The sequence below is a fragment of the Rhamphochromis sp. 'chilingali' genome (genome assembly GCF_963969265.1).
Source record: "Rhamphochromis sp. 'chilingali' genome assembly, chromosome: 14".
Taxonomy (NCBI): domain Eukaryota; kingdom Metazoa; phylum Chordata; class Actinopteri; order Cichliformes; family Cichlidae; genus Rhamphochromis; species Rhamphochromis sp. 'chilingali'.
Genome location: NC_137941.1, coordinates 12,740,825 through 12,752,857, shown reverse-complemented (window position 1 = coordinate 12,752,857; position 12,033 = coordinate 12,740,825). Strand labels below are relative to the sequence as shown.

General features: G+C 39.8%; 1 protein-coding gene across 7 annotated transcripts in view; it reads right to left on the bottom strand.

The window, feature by feature from the left end:
• Positions 1–10,585, bottom strand: part of map2 (microtubule-associated protein 2) — a 94,236-nt gene extending 83,651 nt beyond the window's left edge. For all 7 annotated transcript variants that reach the window (XM_080904056.1, XM_080904060.1, XM_080904061.1 and 4 more), the window contains exon 1: positions 10,447–10,585. The gene's annotated coding sequence lies outside the window, so the exon portion shown is untranslated. The remainder of the gene's footprint in view (positions 1–10,446) is intronic.
• Between the last annotated feature and the right edge of the window lie 1,448 nt (positions 10,586–12,033).

Sequence of the window (12,033 nt, the reverse complement as noted above, 5' to 3'; positions counted from 1 at the left end):
GTCATTAGGCTCAAATTAATAAGTTTGTTGATTATTAAGAATAAATGCACTGACCAACTCACCAACATCAAAAGACCTGAAAGATGACAAAATGTGAACAAGGTGAATTATTAAAATATAAATAAATACAACTTCACCATATCTAACCAAGTCAATGAGACTTTTAACACGATATGATAGTCATATCATTGTCAAATTCTGTAATCGAGAGATGCCGTCATGAAGGAAAATACAGAGGGCTGCAAACTGCAAACCGTTCTTTACACTCAAGATTGAAAAAGACAGACTAGACTTTGCCTGAAACCAGCTAAAAAAGCCCGCACAGTCGTGGAAAAATATTTGGACAGTTTAACTTGTACCAGAATGATGGGAAGAGTAAATTAATGCAGCATGATCTGAAGCATACTAAATTATGTGTTGTAATGGTGGAGACAACAATCAGCAACTGAAAGCGGCTGCAGTAGAAGCCTAGCAGAAAATCTCAAAGAAGGAAAAACAACATAACAAAATAAGCCTTATTTAACATTATTATAGTTTGTCGAAATACTTTTGGTAAATAAATGGTAAATGGCCTGTATTTGTATAGCGCTTTTACTAGTCCCCCCTAGGACCCCAAAGCGCTTTACACACCCAGTCATCCACCCATTCACACACTGGTGGAGGCAGCTATAGTTGTAGCCACAGCTGCCCTGAGGCAGACTGACAGAAGCGAGGCTGCCATATCGCGCCATCGGCCCTTCTGGCCAACACCAGTAGGCGGTAGGTGAAGTGTCTTGCCCAAGGACACAACGACCAAGACTGTCTGAGCCGGGGCTCGAACCGGCCACCTTCCGATTAGAAGGCGAACTCCCAACTCTTGAGCCACGATCGTCCGATTTTGGGCCTCTGAGAATAGAATACTATGTAGAAAAATAACTGTAATTCCTAAACAAATAAAGCAAAATTTCCCTGAAATTAAAGCTGAATATCTGTACTCCCATCAGATATTGACTGTTTAATAAAAAAAATCCACTGTGGTTGTGTACATAGGCAAAAAAAATGCAAAAACTGTGTCAAATTATGGGCCTAAGTGTAAAATATTGAGGCAGGTGGTTAAAAGAGTAAAGTTACTAGAGAAAATGTAAAGCTAATGGATGAGCAAGCTATACAAGTTCTATGTTTACAGTTTTTTAGTTTATTCTGTCTAAACCTGCCCAACCTAACGCTAATCCAGTTAAATGTTTTTGCATTTTGTGGCACATTGTTTAATCAGCACCCGCTGATGCACACATCCCGGCCCGTGGTAGAAACTGTGCACTCACAGTTTTTGGACAGTATGCCAGTGACCTTCTCATGGCCTCCTCTACTTGGCACAGGATATAATGGGCTATCATCTTCCAGTTATGTACATGTGGGATTTGGCTTTGCCTCTGTTCTCTGACAAAGTAATAGGCTGTCTGTTTACATAAGCACCTTCAGTTCTGTTTTTACCTTTTTGACAAACCCCTAATCGAATATGTGGATTAAAATGTGCACTCACAGTTAGTTTCTCTGCCAAGCAATCGACAAATCTCTTATCAGTGATTAGATTTTGTAAACTTATCTACCTTTTATATTCTGACTACACAAGTGCCTCACCATCACAGAGTATATTATGTGATGAGTGACAGCCAGATCAAAAAAAATAGGGTTTCAGCTGAAACCCTGGGAAGAAAAGGCATTTTTTTTACCTACTACTAAAGAGTTAAGCAACAGGTTGCTTCAGAAAAGGAAGCAAACACTCTGAAATGCACACAATAAAAGCCCAGTTATAATCCTCGACTGTGCTGCTGTGACAGTGGATATCTCAAAATAAAGCTCCACAGTGTTTGAGGTTGCATGGATGAAGCTTTCCATAGGAGCTGGCGTCAGTCATTTGACAGGATAATCCTGTCAAGAAGAGAAAAGTCTGCCGCAACACATCAAGTGAAACACAGCCATCAAAAGAGTTCACAAACCACCAGATTAAAGACTCATCTATTCTAATCGACAACCATGTGTAGTTTGTGCAATTGCATCTCTGGGTGAATGCGTGCTTGTGTGTATGTGCTTTTGTTCCATGTGTGGGTTTTCACATGAGTAGGCGTGAGTGTTTATGACATAACTGAACGAGGGACGACTTGCTTCCCCGAAGACGAAAGCTGAAGAGATGAAACAACACTTCAAAACATTGAAGGAATAATTCATGTTTTTTCTCATGTCTAACTTGTAGGCTTTTACGTTCTGAATTCCCACAGATCCCCAACAAGTTCAAAATCACAGATCACACACTCTACAAAGCGTCTGGTGACACTTCCGACAATATGGTGGGAAAAGGAAAGCCAACACGCCAGGCGATGAAGAAGAAAAAAATTCATATGTTAGCTGTGGCCAAATAGTGATTCAGCATTTAGTCTATTTTATATAAAGTATTTTGGATTCCATTCCTAATAACAAATAGTACTAGCTTCATAAGTTGTATAAAAATCTGTCTCCAGGTAATAGAAATGCAGAGAAAATCACATAACTACAGCAATAATCAACAAACGGACTGTGCAAAGGTTTCTTTATATTTTGCTAGGACACTGAGAAACATATTGGGTGCAAACATGCACGGAAATACAATATATGAGGCAAAACTGTGTTTGTACAATTCTAACAAACTTGAAAGTCAATATTATTGTGCCCACTTTATCCTGCAACCCAGCCTGAACTCTTATTGACAACCTTTCTTGTCATTTCTTGAAATTGGCGTCAGTAATAGTTCTCCAGGCTTCTTGAAGGACACTCAAACCTCTCCTTTGGATATTGGCTTCCTTTTGTTACCTTCTCTGTCAAGATGATGCCACGCTGTTTCGGTGATGTTGAGGTCTGGGCTCTTGGGAGGTCAGCCCATCACTTAAAGTGTTCTATTATGCGATTTTCTCTCCAGGTATGCTTTTACTGCATTGGCAGTGTGTTTGGGATTAAAAACTAAGCTGCATAAAATGGATGGATCATGTTGGCTGGACAATGGTGGATCAAAATCTGACAGTATATCCAATTTTGGTGAGATCCTCAACACTGCTTCTTGACAGCCACCCTTCCACTGAAAATATTTCTGACGTTCAACTGAAGAGCCAGATACATCTCTCAGGTCCTGTGTCAGGTCTTTGTTAGAGATTTTCTCCCATTTTTAAGGACATGACTTTCAGATACTGGTGAGCTTCTGTAGACAGGCTTCTCTCTTCCTCCACTTGCCTGTTTCCCTCAAATTCTTAATGTACACCATGTTGAGATATGTCACCTTTTCAGCTAATAGTGCTAATAAGAGTAAACTTATTGATACAAAAATCCCATTTCATGCCTCCCAAACAGTTACCTTTGCCATTTTTCATACATTCAATTAATAAAATGGGAACAAATTATGTGTTTTTGAGACAGGCTGCTAAAAACTAAAGTACCTAAAGATACAACAAAAAACGGGATCTTTTTGTCCATGTAGCCAAAACACTGGTTCATTTCTTGACTTAGGTGCTTTCAAAATGATTGAGTGATTGATAGGTCTGTGTTAAAAGCAAACAAATAAAAGCAATCCACTGAAATCGGCCAGGTACAAATAGCAGACTGAAAAACTTTGAAAGACCTTCAGAAAGCCTGGAAAACTATTGCTCAAGACCAAAATTACAAGAAAGCCTGGCTCCTCAGAAACAATACATAAAGAAATGAAGGGTAGCTCCAGACTTTTGCACAGTTCTGTAATCCTCATCTATTTTCTCGATCGTAAGTACCCTATCGCTTCTTGGTAATTTTGAAAGTGGTAGCATTTCATCACTCATGTTGGTAGTGTAATTAAATGCATCTCTGACTATTCCTGGCATTAACTAATTGACATATCTGAGGCGCATTAATGCCGACAGTGATGGACTCCTGCATTTTCATGACATAATGCAGTCAACATGTGTTGAACAACATGTGCAGGTGGAAAGAAGGTCTTAAAGCGCTATTCACTTAAGTGCTCTCTGACTGTTTTTTCATTAGCTTGAGAAAGAAACACAAAAGATAATTACTCCTCTGCAATGTTGTCATTCAGCAGCTCCCTTGTCTGGTCTGTTGCAGACCTTAGGGGGCGTCACCATCAACCTCTGTGCTCCATCAAGAAAAGCCATTAAGACGAGCGGGCAGAAGACAGAGCAGTAACACTGAAGCATTTTAACAAAGCGATGTGAAATGCAATTACCCTGACAGAGGCTGTAACACAAGCAATTTATGCAAGCTCACTGACATTCTGCATCTGCATGGTGAGATCCATACTTACAGTATGTTAAGTATGTTTTCTCCCAGACTGACAAAGAACACGTGTAAACAACATATTTTTTGTGGGATAATTACATTATATTATGTTATGTCTGACACACCTTACATAAGATGAAATGCAAGCTAAAAAGTGCAGCACATATTGGCACCTTTAAGCCAGGGCTTCACACGTTTACATTTAATTCTGCTGGGAAGAAACCCCATCAAGAAGATTTCAGACTCTTTAGCTTTCTCTTCATGATTGACAGGGTCTCTCATTTATGAGATGGACACTGCTATCGGGCTTCATGTTGTGAGGCCTATTATCATTGCAGGAAATCAAAGAGGAAAATGTAGATAAGACTGAAGGATATTTATGATACATCTGTTTCATTTTAAACCCTTTCAAATAAGGATGTGAAGGGTAGTAGGGATTTTGTAGGCACTGGGCGGGAAGATGGCTGTTTTTGGATCATCTCAGGGGTTTTGGCTCTCCGATAATGAACGGCAGTGAAACACTCAGGGATTTGACCAATATACTGTATCAGCGCACTAATGGATTTCATCATCCTCATCAGTGAGATTTTAGAAATATTCATCACTTCTAACACTCTGATGAGCTTTCCAGTACAGTATTTGTTATTCTGTTATTTTAGTTTAGCCTTAAATGGAATAAACAAAGACAACTCAAGTGGCTAGGCCCTAGCCGCTAGGGGATAGCCACATGGGAAAAATGCCTTAATCAGCTGAGTCTAAGGTTCAATTCCAGACCGATCAGATCTTTACTGAAAATCACTCATCTCTCTTTCTCTACATTACCTGTCAGTTGAACAGTGGCTATCAAATATAAGCAAAAAGGCCTAACATATATTACTCAAGCATTTGCCAAAAAATAAATAAAGAAAAGATTAGTGGGGTTATTATGCTATTGAGATATTTGCAGTATGGCTACAATAGAGTTTGATTATTGCAAAACAATCATAATCCTGAAGTTCATCTCCCACAACAGTTCTTTTACGGGCTGGCCGTTTAGCTGGATTTCTATGACCACACACTCTTCTATGAGCCTTGTTATCAGGCATTCAGCAAAACGCAAGGAACCACTGAATCGGCTGAAGCAGGTTGAAAGAACCTAAATGACGGAATTATGTCACAAAATAAAGCCACTGGGATGCAGTCAACATCACACACCAGAGAAAATGCTGAGGGGGATGTTTTTTTCTCCTTTAGCACAAGCATTATTTAGCTGTAAACGATACCCACACACTTAAGCACAGACTCCCACACAAAGACTGAGGGATGTTGTACACAAACACAGATGCAAAAACAACACACACAAGAGGAGAGGAAAAACAGGATAGTTAGGTGAGTTGTGAGTCATCCTTATGTTTTTCCTGCTTCAGCCCACACATATATTTATATCAGCTTTCTTTCTCGTTCTACATACCATATTCTCTTTACTTTGAAAAAAAAATCCATCCATATACACTTCTGACATCAGAATGGTGTCAATAAAGTTTCGTGTTTTATCGATTTTCTATATTTGACTTGAAGCACAAATGCATATATGAATAGTAAACACATGCACCTGTTCTTTTTCTCTTACATATCAGTGCTATATGCCACGTGTGCCATATTCTTTGACAAAGATTTGCTTGGACACTGGAACTGCCAACAGTACGTGAAACTGTGGCTTCTTGCCTGATGTTATCACTTCCTGTCACCTGTGAGTGATTTTATGATGACAAAAAAATTAACACTGTTGTTTTTCAAATTATGGCGCTGCAGTAAAAATCGCACCATCATTACACCATACAAGTCTCACCTTGTACTTTAAACTCTAGGGGTTTTTCTTGAGGACTGGATATTATTTATCCTCAACAGGCTTTGCTGTAAGAAAGTTGACATGCAACATTGGAAGGACGGTGACTCATTTTCCATATTCATGCGTAAATACAAAACACTACAGTCCAATTTTCATGTGAATTCTCATGCCAGAGCTCCCATTTGAGAGTGTGAGGTGCTGGCAATAGCAAAAGCAAATATATTCCATGTCCAAAGAATTTTCAATAAGGAGGAAGCAATTTGTGAATTTAAAAATAAAAAAAACAGCCTAGTGCACTTTCAAATAATTGAGAGGTTTTTCTGTCAGAGTACTACATTCTGAAATATCTGTGTAACTACATTTTAAATCTCTGTGTCAAGCTCAAGCTTGGACGCTTTTGGTTTTATCCACATTACTAAAGAGATGTGCTTTAGGTTCAGTATGCAACCAACAGCCATTGTCTATACTCCAACCAGAGGTGTCAGGAAGACAGAGAGAGTCTGGATGTTGGGGCAGGCGGTTGTGGGTTTGACTTGACTGATCTCAGCCTCCTGCAAACTAAAGACCACTGGGCTTGACCCCAGCTGTCCCTCGGGGCATAAAAATCAAAGCTGAGGAACAGAATTCCACAAGACACATAAAAGCATATATAACATCACGCTGCTCAGCGTGTAGAAATCTGTGTGGAAGTGGATGTCCGTTAGCTTCAAGTCAGGCGAGGTCAGCACGGGGGCATGCCACTCCTGAACCGTAGCCAAAAATGTAAATTAGTTAGCTCAGACTTGTCAGCGTGATTGCTCTTTTGCTGACAGGACTGTCAAGAGCACAAGTGAAGTCAGCATTCTGCTTTCCATTAGCATTTCAATGCTGATCTGGGATTACGGCTTACACGCTTTATTTCCACTGATAATCTGCTCTCAGAGAAGATTGCAATGGAAGAATTGGTAAGATGTTCACGGTATAAACAAGAAAAATTTGTAAAGTCACTAAAAGCTGCATCGCATTGGTTAAATGTGACATTTGACAGGTATGACATGGAAATACTACCTAAGTGAAATAACTGCTTTGTATATGATTGCATTAAAGGTTGGAGTGGTGACCAAGTTTTGCGTGCTTCAATCCTTCAGCCTACATATTGTACAGATAGCTTTAGTTGACAAGGAGGAACCATTACTGAATAGGACAATCAATCAAAGCTTCAAATCAATCAAAGCTTCCCAGTGTCAATAAACTGCTGTCATCAAGCAAGACATTGCCTTCCGGGTGATGGTTGCCCTTCACCTGTCCCTGACCTGAAAGCATTCGTTCATACCGGTGCTTTGCATAGGCACTGTCTAAACACCATGCACAACAAAGTCTGCTGAATACCGAACGTAAAGCTGGATCTTATCCTGGTGACACAGAACTCCTGCCATGCATCCTTGACACCGAACTACCCACTGTTACAATGAATATAAGTGGTCAGCTAAAGTACTATAGCAAGCTCTTAATCAATGACCTGCTAGTTATTTATGAACCCCATATGCTTTTCTATTTCCCTCTCTCCTCAAAACAGGATCGATTTCAAGTGCAAGTGTGTAAGAAAGAATCCTGGATCTCAGTGCAAAGGTTTATGCCATCAACAAGAATAAACAACTATTACTAGTAACTGCAGTAGCAGTCCTATTGAGTCATTAACATTAATAAACTGTTTTCATATATGTGAACTGCAAAGCTTCTCAGATGTGAGGACTGCCAGTATTTTTGTCGTATTTAATACAAATGTGGATTCTAAAAAAAGAAAAATTTGCTTTACAAATTTTTGAGATAAAATCAAAACCAATCAACCTATAAATTAAATAACTGACCAATTACTCAGCAATGAGAAAATCTGTGCCCCTAGTTGATCCTTAAGATAATTATAAATCACTACTTTACAGGCACGCTGACCAGTGTGCTAATCTCTACAAAAACCTGGAATACCTCCCTTTGCCAGAGGGACAGAAAGAAGGGAGCGAGATTGGCAGTTAGCTGGCAGGCATGTCGGTTGAGTGTTAGTGTGTTGGCGCTGCAGCCAAAGATACCACTGAGTGTCTATCTTCTTTCATACAGGGAGCCTTTCCCACTTTCTCTGTCTCACACAGACACAAACAAGCACGGAGCATTACATCAAACTCCAAATGTGACAAAGGAGGACTGCCTGTGTGTGTGTGTGTGTATAACTGTCCAGGCTGACTAAGTATCTTTGTAGGAATCAGGATTAGGTTGCCTCACTGACACACAAGGCTTATGTAAAGCTGACCCACAATGCGAGGCGCCACACGTGAATGTGAACTGCCAGGTTGCAGTGCTATTCCCATCCTAACTGGCACCTCAAACGGTATTGTCACTCTTACAGCCAAATGAAAGTTTTCAGTTTTGCTTATTAGATCCGATCAATTTTAAGAATGTTTCTGCACACTTATTGGCTGAGATTACAAACCACAGCCCTGCAATATATACATGTAAGACAACAAATACTTTACTTAGAATTCTTTCAATATTATTTCCAACAACTTAAACAGGGGTGACATTTAATACCGAAACCATCAACCCTTCTTTTTACACATTTGAGCCAAAATGCTTAATTAACCTCATAATTTCAGCTTCAGTTTACTCTCAGTTAATCTGAGATTTCGACAACAGAAAGACAATTAGACTTTTTTTTTTTTTGCTTGTTTGTTTTAATACATATACTTCAACGTCAACTGGTTATTTCAGCAAAAAAAGGGCTATCACTAGAAAGATTTTGCATCAGAGGTCAACTTTCCGGCTAAACACAATCAGAAACGCAATCAGTAAACTCAGACTGTTTACCTTCTCATCAATACATAAAGCCCATATAAAAGGAGTCATTTATGCTAAAATAAACACATCATTAATCACCAATGCAAAGGCAATGTGTCGATATTAATGCAATTTAAAGGAAGCAAATCATAACCTTTACTTCACAAAGAAAAAAACAGAAGGCATGTTACATATGTTCCAGTTTTGTTGCTTTTTGGCCTTTTTTTCTCCAGAATATGTCAAAGTATAGATCCAAACATGGAGTAAGCTCTTGAAATGTTTCTCTTGTCCTCTTTGCCATAGAGATATAAGGATGTGATGGCTGAAGCATCTTGAGAAAGCTGAATTTACGTCCAACAGGCAAAATGTAGACCTAGGTGGAACGACCAGCCGGGTCCTTCACAAACATGAAAGCATGAGCCCCATCCCTCACCAAGGAGGAGCTCACAGCAGCCTCCCTGGCTGTGCATGACTCAATATATGGCAGCCTCATCCTGAATGCATCAGGCATTTATATGTATGTGTGCACAAACTGTAAATGGACTTGATGGAGGAAAATCAATAGCCAGTGCCTGTATGTAAATGAGACTGGACTGAAGCCTATGTACTGTGTAAGGAACCCATCATGTATGAGCTTACTTAATAGCCATTTCAGTATGAAGAAAAAGACCTCTGAGGTGTAACAGCCCTGGCTTTTTTTTTTTTAAGTGTTATTTGTTGTGCTGGGTTTAATAAAGACATCAAGTCTTTCAAAATGCCTTTAAATGAAATAAACTAAACTGTAATCTAACATTAAATGCAGTGGCGACGGTGACAACAACAGACATGCACATACAGGGCTTCAATTTGTGAGATCAATCAGGGGAAGGACCCGCCAATATGACTCAGCACCTGTTTTTTTCCTTTTGCACCCCCTTTTTCCTTTCTGGGGTGATTGGAAATTAATGTCATATTTCTCTAGGGATTCCCTCTGATGATTTTATCACAGTTACCTACAGCTTTCCGAAATGTGTTATAGGCTTACTAAAGCCCAATAGCCTTGCACTGCCACCGCAGCAAGCCAAGTTCCCGCAGTCACCGCAGTAGGTGAAGCCTTTAAGTAGCACAATGCAGACATTATTCCTGAACCCCATCAAAAAATTAAAAAGTGGATCAATTAGGTCAGTCAGTGTGGATTCTACCTATCTTGGGATTCTGATTTCTAGATCTATTCCTAAGATGTGATTTATTATCGGATGAATTTCGCAGCATTTTTCATCTTAAAACCGGCTCACACCACAGCTCAGACAGCACACAGACTCACAGGAGCCCAGATTCACTTCTCCTTCGGACGAACAATGCGTCCTTTTTCCATCCACACAGACACAGAGGGGCACCTCATCATTTCAGCTTCAGCTCACTGAAATGTCAGTTTACTGCTGGGTGTAAGGACTTCTTTTTCTAGCCATTCAATGTCGCATGCTTTTTAAGTCGCTGCCAATCGCAATATATTATGCTGCATTAAAACGATGCTGTTAAAAGCAAAGAAGTGTTAAATTCTTTACCTGTTCGGCGTAGTGTCTTCCAGAGGAACTCCCGGTCTGTCGGACACACACAGGCTCCGCAACCTACATTTACCGTAATGATCCTACTAGTCACGCCGATAGACTGCGTCGGTGTTTAAACTAGCCATTACGGTGTTCTGGTGTACCCTTTGCTAGAAATTACCACAGAGGTGGAGCAGCAACAAACTGTACCGACGCGTTTCAGGTTAAACGGAAGTGTAAAACCTACTGTGTTGACGTAAAGGTACAACGCCAGCAGGTATTGCAAAGTAAATAAGGCTGGCGAAATGTCGTCTCGTCAAGTATTACGTTCTTTAGGTTGCTATGGCAATAAATCAGTATAAAGGCACACGTGCAGTTCGGGGCATGGGTTAAAAATACTGCATGAAAAATAGTTTGGCTTCCCAGAAACAATGTTCTTAATGAAGAATCACTTCCCATCTGTTACTTGTGGTCATCCCAGTTCAACAGTAAGTATTTTTTATTTATTTATTTTTTACACATGGTAAATCAGTATTCAGATATTCTTTGATATAAGAGCGCCTCCCAGAGTGCAAATGCTGTAGTTACAATCTGCTTTTCATAGTTCAGTGCACACATCTTCCCCCCTTTTCATTGGGTTAATAATCTGCTTATTCGTTTATAGGGTTAGGGTTAATTTTACTCAGTTGATGTAGAGCTCATGGAAACAGTCTATGTGTATGCATTATATTGTTCGTTGACTTGTGTAGTCTTCTAAGAAGCAATATGGCCCCCATGTGGATACAAGAGGTTCTTTTTGCCTGCTATTGAGATCAGACAATCCTACTACTATTGCACTGATGTGACACTTCGAGCTCTTCTTCAGTTTTCAAGGAGAGACAAGGTCTCCCACTTCTCAATTGGAAGTGAGTGCAAGCGACCTTGATAGTTTTACGTTTTTTTTCTGCTGACTCCAACAAAGAGTGTTGTAATGCTGTGTGACCAAGGAGGGGGATCTTAAAGAATGAAAAGATTTACCTCAGCTGACACCCGAAGCCATGTGAAAGCACAGATGAGCCCTATTCACCTCTATGAACTTGGAATCATCCAGTTATAATCTGTAAATTAATTTAATGAAATCCAAGTTTCGATTTCTAGAATCTTAGCACCAAATCCCCAGTATAAAGCAGCTGACATGCATACAGTATGTGAGAGGGATGACCTTGACCACCATCTGCCCATTGCCTCCTTCCCAGGTCGTTATAAGAGGAAGCTATGCATAAGGGATCAAAAATACCAGCTGTTTCACTTTAAGACTGTGGCCTTAAAAAGTGACGACCTCCATAAAAGGTAAATCATCCAAATCACTGAAATGACCTCACAATGTTCTGTCCATCCAGCTTTTATAAATTACATCTTATTTAAGTAGACTTGGCGAGAATTGCAGACATCCTTCACATTATTGAAATTAAAACCTCGGAGCTCTCAACTGAAGAGACGCCTCACTTGACTTGTTCGTTTTCAGACTAATGGGCACTGACAGCTTGACAAGCAATGATGTGCAATATTCTAATTTCAGATTTTCTATGTCATGACCCAATTACACAGGCAGCTTGTTTTCTACCT